This window comes from Aulostomus chinensis, chromosome 15 (assembly GCF_037954235.1).
Source record: "Aulostomus chinensis isolate RoL2024-O1b breed Wild chromosome 15, RoL_Achi_v1.0, whole genome shotgun sequence".
Taxonomy (NCBI): Eukaryota; Metazoa; Chordata; class Actinopteri; order Syngnathiformes; family Aulostomidae; genus Aulostomus; species Aulostomus chinensis.
The window spans coordinates 23,740,481-23,752,570 of NC_141334.1; the positions used below are offsets into that span (position 1 = coordinate 23,740,481).

Here is a 12,090-nt window from a genome sequence, read left to right on the forward strand (position 1 = left end):
CACCCAGCTCGGCCAGTTCCAAGGCTTTGTAGCACACCTGTGATGATGCAGGATGCCCTCGGGCCCTGCTCTTGTAGAATAATGAGAGAGACAGGATGTGGGTTGTCTGGCATCACCTCTCTCATTTTGATGGTCACGGAGTCCAGACATGGAACGACAGAACCTGAATCAAGAGGGTGATCAGTATTTTTGTTCTGACACATTTCTGATGTTTCTGTTGGACGTAACTCAAGGAAGCTCAGCTTTGGACTTCAGCTGTTTGTCATCTTACTGCTAATTTGAAGCGGCTCAAACTCAAACTGCCTTCCCTACCTCACTCCTATCCTTACTCACATGTGTCACGTCGCCTTGAGGAATTACACCACTGGCAGTTTGAGCATTTTCAGAAGTGCTTTTCACATTAAGAGCCACCTTCATTTTAAACAAGTTTGCAAGTACCTAATCTTAAATATAATGAGGTGATTAATTATGAATATCATTTGGGGCATAAAATCCAAACGATGTTTTTGAGTCCAAAATCTGTTGTCTGGTTTGAGCTCATGTCGTTCACAATCATAACAAATGCTAAAGTGGCAGCATTTTGCAGCAGGATGATGATGAGACGCCCAGCTGTTCAGTTGCTCTCTGTGGCCCCCAACTGTGCGATCCGTCGACTTTACATCCTGAGCTCTGAGGGCATTTACAGCAGGTCTCTGCTCTACTTTTCAAAATATTTGAGATAAAGTAATGCTTAAAGATCTGGAAATAATTTGGAACAAACACGATGTATTGCTATGGAAAAGAGTGGGCTATCCTAGTTTGTATCTACTGTGATTACTTGCCAGCTGTCCTCACTCTGAATCCACAACAACACAGAAATGGAGGGTGAGTTGCTCCAAAGATGTTTTTTGTTCCTGGGGAAATTTCTTGCGATAGAAACTCCTGCACATAAGAAGATGAAGACATTGTCATACTAACATGTTACAGTTCACATATGTAAGTTCTCACATACGCAATATGTTGCATCACTTATTCCCCGTGACATTCGTGTAAACAGCAGTACTAATCTTGGAAAAAATTGGTCCTCTGGTCTGCACTCTGAATTTAATACGAGGCCAGGAGGAGGCATTTAAACATAGTGGGATGAATGACATGGCAAGGTGTTGTTTTTTTATACAACCATATAAGTCATTTTGCTGTGGCTCTTGATGGAACACACACTCAAGTAGTCTATATACGCATCGGCATGTTTCCCGATTTGGATTCAAACAAGATAACGCTGCCTTGACTCATGGCTGTAAACAGCCTGCATGTCTGTGGGAACTTGAAACAGAGTAGTCGAGACATCTCAAGGGTTGTGCTTAAGATGGGGAAGACCTACATCGACTTGCTGAAGACGCTTGATGCGGGGCACAGCGCTGGCTGGCGCCTGAAGAGACCTGAATGACAGTCTCATTTCCTCATATATTTCATTTTCCTCTCGTCTCATTTTGTGACTCAAGCCATCAGAAGGTCTATGAGGTCATTTTATGTGCTGCCACAGCTCATTTTTTGCTTTTCCTGTTTAATTTTACAGTGTTGAGACTTGTATTATGAAGACAAGGCTTGTCATTTTACACTGAATACTGACTAAACAAATACACTGGATGTCATGTTTTTCGCCATCTTTCTCTCATGACTGAGATGTCAGGACATTTTCAGCTTTTGTTATTCATTTTTTAAATATTTTAACCCAAACCATGATCTTTTCCTAAGACTAACCAAGTGTTTCCTCTACTTAAACCTAACGAGACCAGAACCACAGCTCTGTAAAAATGTTTTCATGAGGAAATTGTTCAGCTGAGGCCTGTAGTCTGCAGTCAGGTTCGGCGAGTGGGAGACAGACATGCTAACCAGGAGCCTAAACCCCCATCCTCACATAGGACTTAAAGATGGAAAACAGTCTCAGTGAAACAATCAAACTGCACAAACGAGAATAAAGTTTCTGTTTTATTACTTAATTGTCCCCTCAAATGATTTCAGAAAGATACTTTAGGGTAGTAAGGTGTGGTAAGGGTGGTGCAAAGGTCAGCACTGTCGCCTCACAACAAGAAGGTTCCGGGTTCAAGCCCTGGCTTGAGCATGGGGTCTTTCTGGGTGAGTCTGCATGTTCTCCCTGTTCCTGCTGGGTTCTCTCTGGTACTCCAGCGTCCTCCACAGTCCAAAGACATCAAGAGGGGACCAGGTTAATCCAGACTCTAAATTGACCGTAGGTGTGGCTGGGAGAGCCAATGGTTGTCTGTCTATATGTGTTGGTCCTACGATGGACTGGTGACCCGTCCAGGGTGAACCCCGCCTTTTGCCTGAAAGCTGCTGGGATAGGCTCCACCCCCCTTGACCCTTGACAGGATAAGCGGAAGAAAAGGGATGGATGGAGGGATGGATTGAAGGATGGATGGATGGATGGACTTTAGTGTGGTGATTGATTGTAGAATTAAATGGTCTGACATTGGCGCAGGTGCATGTCACACCATCTCTTCATGATGGAAGTCTGTGTGGCATTAAATGACATGCCAAGACTAAAAATGTGTTTACATGGCACACGGCACCTTACTCATACACAATCCCATGAGATGACGTTGCTCATACGTGTTCATGCCCTGGTCACAGACTCCCAAGACTAATTAGGAGCCCACTGTACTGCTCAAGGACACTTCAACAGAGTCATTTAAAGAGTTGGAGGTCAAAGTAGGATTTTTTTTTCGATTACTCAATGTTCCTGTTCCTACCCTGAACCTGCCACTCATGAACAGGCTCAAACCTGCCATTTATCAACCAAATGATTGAGGAAGTTGACAACTCAGCAACTTTCTGGCAAATTGTAACTAGCTTCAGCCTGTCCTTTTGTGACCTGCTCCTCCCCTGTCCAGCTCCAGAGCGCTCTGCTGGAGCCCCCTATCTCCATTCTCCTGGTCTCCAGCCACTCATCCCTTCTTCACTCACCACTTCTCTTGTCCCTCTACAGCCCCACTGTCACTGTTTTTTTGAGTGATGAGAACAGCCGAAATCAGCATTCAGTCCTGGGTCCAGTGACCCTGCAGTACACACAGGTATTTATCAGCTCCGGTTCCCATCGGTTGGGAACACAAAACCTGGACAAATGTGGTAATTTGTTGCCAGCCTCTAGCACTTCCAATCTTGGACACACATATGAGTGGACGGGGCTTTAATATCAATGGTTGCTGTACATGGAGGTGAAACGCTCGTGGCCTTTGCTGGTAAATTCCATGTCTTTTTGTCATCGCAGCCACAAATTCAACCAATCTGAATTCATGCACCGATGTCCTAACATCATTCATTTGGCGCTGGAATTGAAAAGCAGGCTGGAGCCAAAATAAAAGAGAATCTCCCATCACTGTCCTCCGCGCTGCTTTTACCGCAGCTACAGAGACTGTGTACCATGCCATTCTTTTCTTTATTGTGCAGTGATTGCAGTATTGATGTCAAACACGACATGCATGAGAACAGTATCAGGCTTTATTAGCAGGTTTACATGAATTCAAAAAATCAAGGTGTACCTTGGTGTGCAGTGGGAAAGGACATTTCTGTTTACCTGCTGTTTGCGTCAGGTTCTGCCTTCTCATTGACTTTTCTCTCCTTCATTCATTTTGTCACTCTTTTCTTCCTACTGCTGTTGCTGAATCATTTTCTTTGGAAAAAGGTCCTTCCATCTATACCTTCGTAGAGCGATGGATGATGGGGCCCATTTGTCTCGGGCAGGCCCTTTTTAGGTTTGGCTTGCTCTTTCGGATGTGATTGGTTGTGTTGCTGCCAGGCCTGCAGAGCTTGAAAGAACCATTTTTCAAATAGTTATGTTTACTAATGACTCAACGCAGTGGTCGTGACGTTTGCGCCACAGATTTGCCTTTCCAAGAAGAGAGGCTGAGGTAAGAGACAATGTTATCTTATAGATCTAAATAATTTAGGAACTCTTGAGCAAACATTCAGGGTCTGAGCCCAAGACGGCCCTCCGACCCCCTCCCTGCTCTATTGATTGACTCAGAGCAAAGTGGGAGGTGAACATGGAGTGGTGAAAGAGAGGAGAGGTGCAGTGTAGTCAGCGGGAACACGTTCAGCCTCAAGCAGATAATTAAGTCATTTTGAGTTTTCTGTTTGTAGCTTCCAAGCTGATGCTCCGCAAATTGGACAAATATTATATTTTTGTATAATTGAGATGGGGAATTTCCTGATTGCTGACAGGATATTTGAACAATTAGGTAAACCGAAACATAAAAATGATGCATCCCAACATTTGGGATGATTACAACAAAATCGATTTCCTCTTTAAGAAATGATACAAGTGCATTATGATCACTTAGTATTGACGAGAGTAGCGGATGTGAGTAGCATGAGGTAAGAATGAGAAGTACTAAGTGGATGACTTGAAATACAAAACAATACTTGCATAGTAAAGACAAAGAGTCTCTCAGTCAACAACTGTAATTTTACAGTTTATATATGTGTGTATATATATATATATGTGTATTATATGTATATATACTTATATATGTATATACATACATGTATACACATATACACACACACACATATGTGTCTATAGATTGTGTTTGGTTTGAAGGGTATGGAGAGAGATTTGTGTCAGTTTTTTATGGAGAGAGAGATAGAATGAACTGCAGTGCAGTCATCAGAGCCTTTTTTTGGTTTTCAGTGTGAAAAGTTTTGCTCTGAATTTTTTTTTTTTGCTGCACTCAATTCTTTTTCTTCTTCTCGTATAATACTGACACAAATCTCTCTCCGTAGAAGGGAAAACTTCTTGATGAAACAGCATTTGCTGGAGAGGAGTAAAAGATAATTAAGTGAAAGTGACTCTCAGGAGCTCTGACAGACGTGCAGAGCGGAGGGACCAGCCCATGCACTTAACATCCTGTTCATATCCTGTCTTTCCTTCTTGGTTGAGCGCTTTTAAAGCAAGTCAACAGTTTCTGATCCATCTATCACAACTATTCTCTTTATTTTTTCTCCTCATCAGACTTAAGTTTTTTTCTTGTTTCTCTGTCCACGATGGTTATCACATTGGCGCTGTACTCACAGTGAAAGAGGGAAGATCTAAAAGTGGTCAGAATATAAAAATGTTGAATCTTTTTTTCCTGTTGGTTATTCAGTACATCTGCATTTGGCATTTGCACAATTTTCATTGTCATCGTTCGGTGTTAAACCCAAATGTGCAAGTAATTTCCTTCCTTCTAACGAGGCAAACCCAGTTAGTGTAAAAAAAAAAAAAGCACAATTTGTGTCCATGTGAAGTGAATCTCCTCCGGAGTGTAATTGTTCGTCCGATTAGTTTGTTATTTTGCTGTACGCCATGTGAAGACATGATTTAAGGTGATATGATATCAGTCAGTTATTATTTGATGTTCATCAACTGATGTTTTGGTTTCGTCATCCTTATTTCTGGAACAAAGTGATTCTGCTGAAGGCATTTCTGACCTCATTGAAAAACAGGTGTAAAACATGTCACTTACGGCCACCACTGGTGCCTAGAGTTTAGCGAGCTCTTCTTGTGAGCACAAACTACCCTCTTTCACAAAGTTCTGTGAAAATCGGCCCTGTACATTTTGCTTAATCCTGCTAACAAACCGCTATCAAAGAGAGACATTTATCTCCACGGAGGAAGTAACAGCACCGCCCTCTGACATTTGAGCCAGGTCAAAGCAGTAAATGTTGGTGAATGTCACATCCCCTTTATGCTTGTGTTTATAATTGCAATATACAGTGCACAGACAGTCCTGTTGATCTGATGATAAACTGCACACTCAAGCGTGAGTGAAGGGGGGACAAGTTGAAGTCAAGGATTAGATTCAGTGATTTGATGGACTATAAATAATTGAGATAATGTAGCTGTTTTATTATTATTTTAAGGTTAGGTGTTACATTTTGGGCAAGCATCAAAGAGCTGCTTCTCTCATCTCCTCCACCGCTTTGACACATTGCAAGGGTGGGTACCGCTCCTATTCAAGACTGTGGTGTGGCTAATTTCAGAGGCAGTTGGATTTCTGTGCGAACAAAAAGACCATCCTCCCTACGAAAGATGAAAGGAGTGAATCTGAGCAACTACAGCGTTCCTGTGTTGTTCCTGACCCACAAAAGCACTTGTCATAGCTGCGGTGTATCTGACAGCAACAAGTAATCCGTCAATGCGTAAAATCTAAAAATGTTTGTGCATTCAAAAACAGCATTTTGTATGTATGTATTTGTCCAATTTCTGTCTAATTTGTAAGTAATTAATGCAGTCAACCTAATCGTCATTGGTGATTACTCTCTGTGGTGGCTACCTATGACCTGTGGTGACAGGTTTTACCCAACTGAATCATTTTGGCTGAATAGAATGAGAACAAAGAGGCAGGTTTTATCTTTAAATATGTGTCATTGCTCGTCTCAAGCAAGTGTGCGTGCCTTTTTTTGTCACTCGCAAATGAACTTGCACTCATCAGAGAGAGCAGAGCAGTTTAGCAACACTATTCCTGAATTATGTTGAGCATGAGCTTAATCTTCAGTTTTCTTGGATTTTAGATGTAATTTTAACAATTTCGAGAAGCTTTAAGAAAACACAAGATAAGATAAACCTTTCTTCGTCCCTCAGTGGGAAAACTGGCACTGTTACAGCAGCAGAAACAGACAAGTGGCAGCAGAAAAAGTACAAGAGCAATAGATAGCTAAAATGATAGTAAACTACAATAAATCTGTAATACACTATAATAAAACTACAATAAATACTAGCAGTATTGATAGTGATAAATCATGATCTGTCATGGCAAAGGGTGTGAAAATAAGTGATATAATAAGCATATTTTTGTTCAGACAGCCCCTTTCATGTAACTCTGTTTCCAAAGGCAACCAAAGTCCACCTCAATCAATCCAGAGTTGATTAGACTGAGCTTGGACAAAGCCCTTCAGCAGCCTGCATCTTGTTGAAGTTTGTCCACACATTCTGACAAAGTCCTCGGTGAAAAGAATCAAAAATACTGAAGTCTGCTCAGCTGCCGAATATGTTGCTGAATACACTCTCTTGTGAGGTATTTACTAAAAGATAAAAGAAAAAGTTGGTCAATCCACTCCTGTTACGGTGCTCCTGGCCGAGGCAGAGGCAGGAAGCTCTGACTCACTGCTCCATTAGTGGTTAAATGCAGAGGGCAAATTAAGTTCTATCTGTGTACAATGACAGTAAAGACTTCCATCTCGTATATAATGTTCTGCACAACACACAGTCTCCTCTGAAAAAGTGGCACGGGAGGAAAATCTTCTCCTTTAGGAAACAGTGAGGTGATCTCATGGGGTGTCACATCCGTCCCCTGGGACACGGCTACCCCAATGTGGCATGTTGTGTCTGTGCAGCAGCCTTCTAGCTCTTTCATACACTTGATTAACAGCAGCGATCTCCCCAAACACGTCCCGAGGGGCGCCCCTCATTTGAAGCCATCTGATGTCACCAACCATCCAGTGTTATGAGCGTGTGTTCATCAACCCCGTCCTCACGTCTGACCACCTGATCCTTGTCCTGCTGGTTCCCTCTACTCTCACTTCTTTCTGTTAAATGACTGGAATGTCAATTTAGGAAACTAAAGAATGGAAGAACGCTGCAAACAGCTGTCCTCGCAAAAGTAATGAAGCAATGCACCGTGGCTTTATACTTCGAATGCTCAAGTCTGGTTCAGTTAAGGAAGCCATGAATTCTATTTGCTGCTTACTCCTGAACAACAATTCATCGATGTTGTCTCTTTAGAGGCAAAAAGGCAAGGAGACCATTATGTGATGTTCTAAGCACTTTTATGTCATTTGAAAAATTAGTTCCCTTTCAAGATCCTGTTTTCATGAGATCACATTTTCTAAAACAAACTTAAGACACCATCACACCCGTCGGACCAGACTGATTTACTCTGTATTAGTGGAGTGGGATCAGCCAAAGGTGTGATTGGATACACATTTGATCTGTCGGTCATGTTTGCTGGCAGTTAAGGTTCGGAGTGGCTGATCGATTTTTCAGTTCATTCTTATTCACCCGTATTCATCCTTTCTGAGATGAAAACTTCTCTCAGGAGTGAGATTTGCAACCACAGCATAAAATGACAATGACAACACAAGAGCTGCAGCGCTCATTGCTCCTCGCTGCAAAGGATCAATTTGCTGCATGAGAATTCATTTGTCAAGGCTGAGCTGTATCAAACAAATTGGACTTATCAAAGGCTCACTGATGCACCATGGCAATGTGGTGTACACACAGCCTATAGAAAGTCCATTGTCCGCGCAGTTGATGTGCTTGTTTTGGTTGTTATTCCCCAAAATAAGCAAGCAACAAAAGAAGAAAGAAAACACACAGAAGCAATTTGCCTCTGGTTAGAAAAACAATAACCCTGAGGTATGCACAGTGTTGTCAGCTCAGTCAAAACCAAACCAAAACAATACAAAACAAAGAATAGTAGCTGTGCAAAAACTCATAATGCTAAACAAGAAAATAACAAGCGAGAGTTGAAATCTCAACCAAACAACGTAAACTTGTGGACTAATAAAAATGCTTATCATTTGTAAACCATCTCTGTGCTAACAGTGAATAAATAGCTCAGTGTCATCCGATCATATTTCACATCTTCCTGTGCTCGCTGGATTATTATACTGCTCTGAACAGGACCTTGAATGTTGATTCGCCCTGTAATTTTGTAACATGTAGTTTAAGCTCTGTTGCTGGCTGTGATGGTGATGGTGGTGGTGGTGGTGGTGATGATGATGATGATGATGATGATGATGATGATGCTGGGCACTTCTTCACACTGCCAACTCCCTCATGCCCTTCCACTCTGCTACCGAGCACTTCTGAAGTGATTTGCACAGCAGAGCGTTTTATAGCTGGCCTGACAATCATGGCTTTAGTGGCTACCTAAAGTGATTGTCTCTAAATCAGATGGATTAAAAGTGTATTTCGTCTGCCAGCAGGCAGAGTGTCTCAGATAAAAGACAACCTGACCTCCCTCTCTCCCCGATCCATCTACTGGCCATCCCAATCTGATGCGTTTCATTAGCAGCTCCACTTCCCCTCAGCCTTTGGCATGATGGAACAGTCAAGTCCACTGGGAGGGCAAAAGGGGGAGTGGACGGGGGAGGAGCCGTTGGATGCTAATGAGACCCTTAGAGTTGGTAGTCTGTTTATCTGCTTCTCGTTATTTACATTTGTAGACTGCCTGCTTGTGTCATTCTTCCATTTAGTCCAGTTAGCTTTGACTGCTTGGCTTACAATAAATTGCTTGTTATCCTTATGGATATGACAAGTAACCACAAAGCATTGTGGGCGATATGCACTCCCTCAGCTCTCTGGGGATGGATGTCGCAAAGTTCACCGGGGGTTACGGAGAATTCAAACAACACTTGTCATGGCGGATGTCACGTTTAAGGACTAATGAAAAACAGCCAGTGAATCACCCGTGAGTCATGGTACAGGTGGGGGAACATTTTGAGGTGCCAATTCACAAATAATGGATAGAAACAAGAGTTGCACACCACTCTCATCTGTTATCTGCCCTGTCTCAAGGTTCTTTCACTAAAAATACTGATGTTACAGGGCAAACATGGCAAAACGTTTTGCAGCTGACTGCAGTTTGCCTTTCTTTTGAATCTGATTGCAATTATCCACTATCCACAGCTGGAGGAGAGGAGACAACGAGAGGGAGAGAAATTTCACTTTCGGACAGTTAGCTACAAGTTCTTCTGCATTCTTCAAAACTTCAAGCAAAAAAATTGCCCAGTCAGAAGATAACCATATTTATGGAGGAAGTGGAATACGATAACTTGCAGTGCAGGGCAAAAGAAAGCGCTTCTTATTCCTCCCAAGATTCTCAAAAGGGCAGAAATCCATCTGAAGAACAGTGTTCAAGTGGTATTGAAGAAACTGGTCAGTAAACTGTTTACACCCAACTAAAAATAATAATATATTTAACAATATGGAAACCCTGGTCATTAAATAATCCCGTCTGCAGGCAGTTGACCAGGAGTGCGGTGCTCATGTGTTTTCATGTGGGTTTTTGTGTTGTGTTAAAACCAGACATACACTGATAGTGTACACCAGATGGATCTGTGTACCATTTGTCCATTACACATTCAATTCAAAAAAACTAAATCTGAAAATAGGAAAAGCAATTCGTTGTTTTATTTATTTGTTCGTTTTTTTTTTCTTTTGTACTTTTGATTTCATGCCCAGATCAAAATAGGAAGTGGATCACAGCCGCATTTGATTTCGTGTTCGTTTTTGTGACCTGGAAGTTGCTCTGACTGACATCTTGATGGGTTGTGTTGGATAAGCTTGCTGTACATTTGCACCAAAGGTTCAGTGGAACAAACAAATGAGGCTGTCTCATATCGAAGCGAAGTAAAATCTGGTCAACTGGACGTAAGTTTATCTTGAAGACGTTTCACCTCTCATCCGAGAGGCTTCTTCAGTTCTAGTGAAGAGTGTGGAAACTCCAGCTTATAAACCTATGTGGGAGTGGTCAGTGCTATTGTGGTGGAAACGACCCTCCTGAGACTCACCTGGCCTCCCCAAACGACAGTCGTTGTGCGGTGTCAGGGAGTTTCAGGGGTGGTCGTTAGGGAGTTTCACCGACCACTCAGATGCTAATGGGCTGTGCTGGCATCAGCCGTTCCACATGGGTCTTTCAGCTGAACTCTTTGGGGAAGCTTTGAAAGGACTTGGTTGTAAATAGGTGAAAGGAAATGTCGCAGTCCACCTCCTCTGTTCAAAGATGGTTTCTCTATCCTGACGTGGATGGCTTCTTTAAATCCTCTTTCAAACCATCTGTCCTCTCTGTCGAGGATTTGGACATGGTCGTCCTGGAAGGAGTGGCTTTCCTCCTTGAGGTGGAGGAAAGCCTCCAGAGTTGGCTCTTCTATGTTGGGCCATGTGCTTGTTGAGGGGCTGTTTGGTTTCCCCTATGTAGAGATCCGTGCAGGCCTCACTGCATCTGACAGCGTATACCAGATTGCTTTTCTGGCTGTGAGGGGTGGGATCTTTGGGGTGAACCAGTCTTTGTCTCAGAGTGTTGTCTGGTTTAAAAGACACAGGGATGCGGTGCTTGTTATAGATTCTCCTTAATTTCTCAGAAACCCCTGCCACATAGGGGATCACTATCACAACGACTGTCGTTTGGGGAGGCCAGGTGAGTCTCGGGAGGGTCGTTTCCACCACATTAGCACTGACCACTCCCACATAGGTTTATAAGCTGGAGTTTCCACACTCTTCACTAGAACTGAAGAAGCTTCTCGGATGAGAGGTGAAACGTCTTCAAGATAAACTTACGTCCAGTTGACCAGATTTTACTTCGCTTCGATCTACGATGACCTGGATGAATGAGAACCTACACAGAGGCTGTCTCAGTTCGCACACTTGATCACACTTTACTCGCTCGGGTGCTTGGCGACGGGGCGTTTATGTGCTCAGTGTAAGTGCACAAGTGTGTCATCATTTCTCCTATTATGGTAAGTGAAGTTGGCTTCATATTCACTTTATCCGCGCTTACAGTGAGGCAGTAAGACCACACAGTCTCACACACACACGCACACACTTTTACACTGATGTTCAGGCTCATTCTCATGACATTATACAAGGTAATGCCATCACCCAAGTGTACTTTCTGTAAGTGCAACAAGAGCAAGACAAGAAAAGGCCACAACTTCCTGGTCACACAAATAGGATGAATTAAATCTCAAAATAGAACCAACAGAGTCAAAGGTTGATGTAGAAAATCAAATCTATGAAACACAGGCTGCTTTGTTTTGATTTGTTGTATTCATAAAGGAATAAAATTGAAGTAACTATTCTTCATATTCTAAAAATGAAATGTAGGAGTAATGCACTGATTCAGGATCAGTATTGGACAGCGTGATTCAATTTTCAATCTTCAATCAAAAAATCGGCAGACAGAGAAGTCTTTGCTCGACGATCAAGTTTTGACTCCTGAAAATGAAAGATCTAAGTATTCAGCAAAGTCTTGTCAGGGAGCCGGTGCGACATATTTGGGGGATATTTTTTGTTAAAAGGAAATTTGAATGCCTGAGTCTTGTGACTTCTGC

The 12,090-nt window shown here is 42.5% G+C and overlaps 1 protein-coding gene across 4 annotated transcripts in view; it reads left to right on the forward strand.

Moving 5' to 3' along the window:
• The window catches only part of cblb (Cbl proto-oncogene B, E3 ubiquitin protein ligase), a 56,662-nt gene that overhangs the window by 4,035 nt on the left and 40,537 nt on the right, over positions 1-12,090 (forward strand). The window lies entirely within an intron of this gene.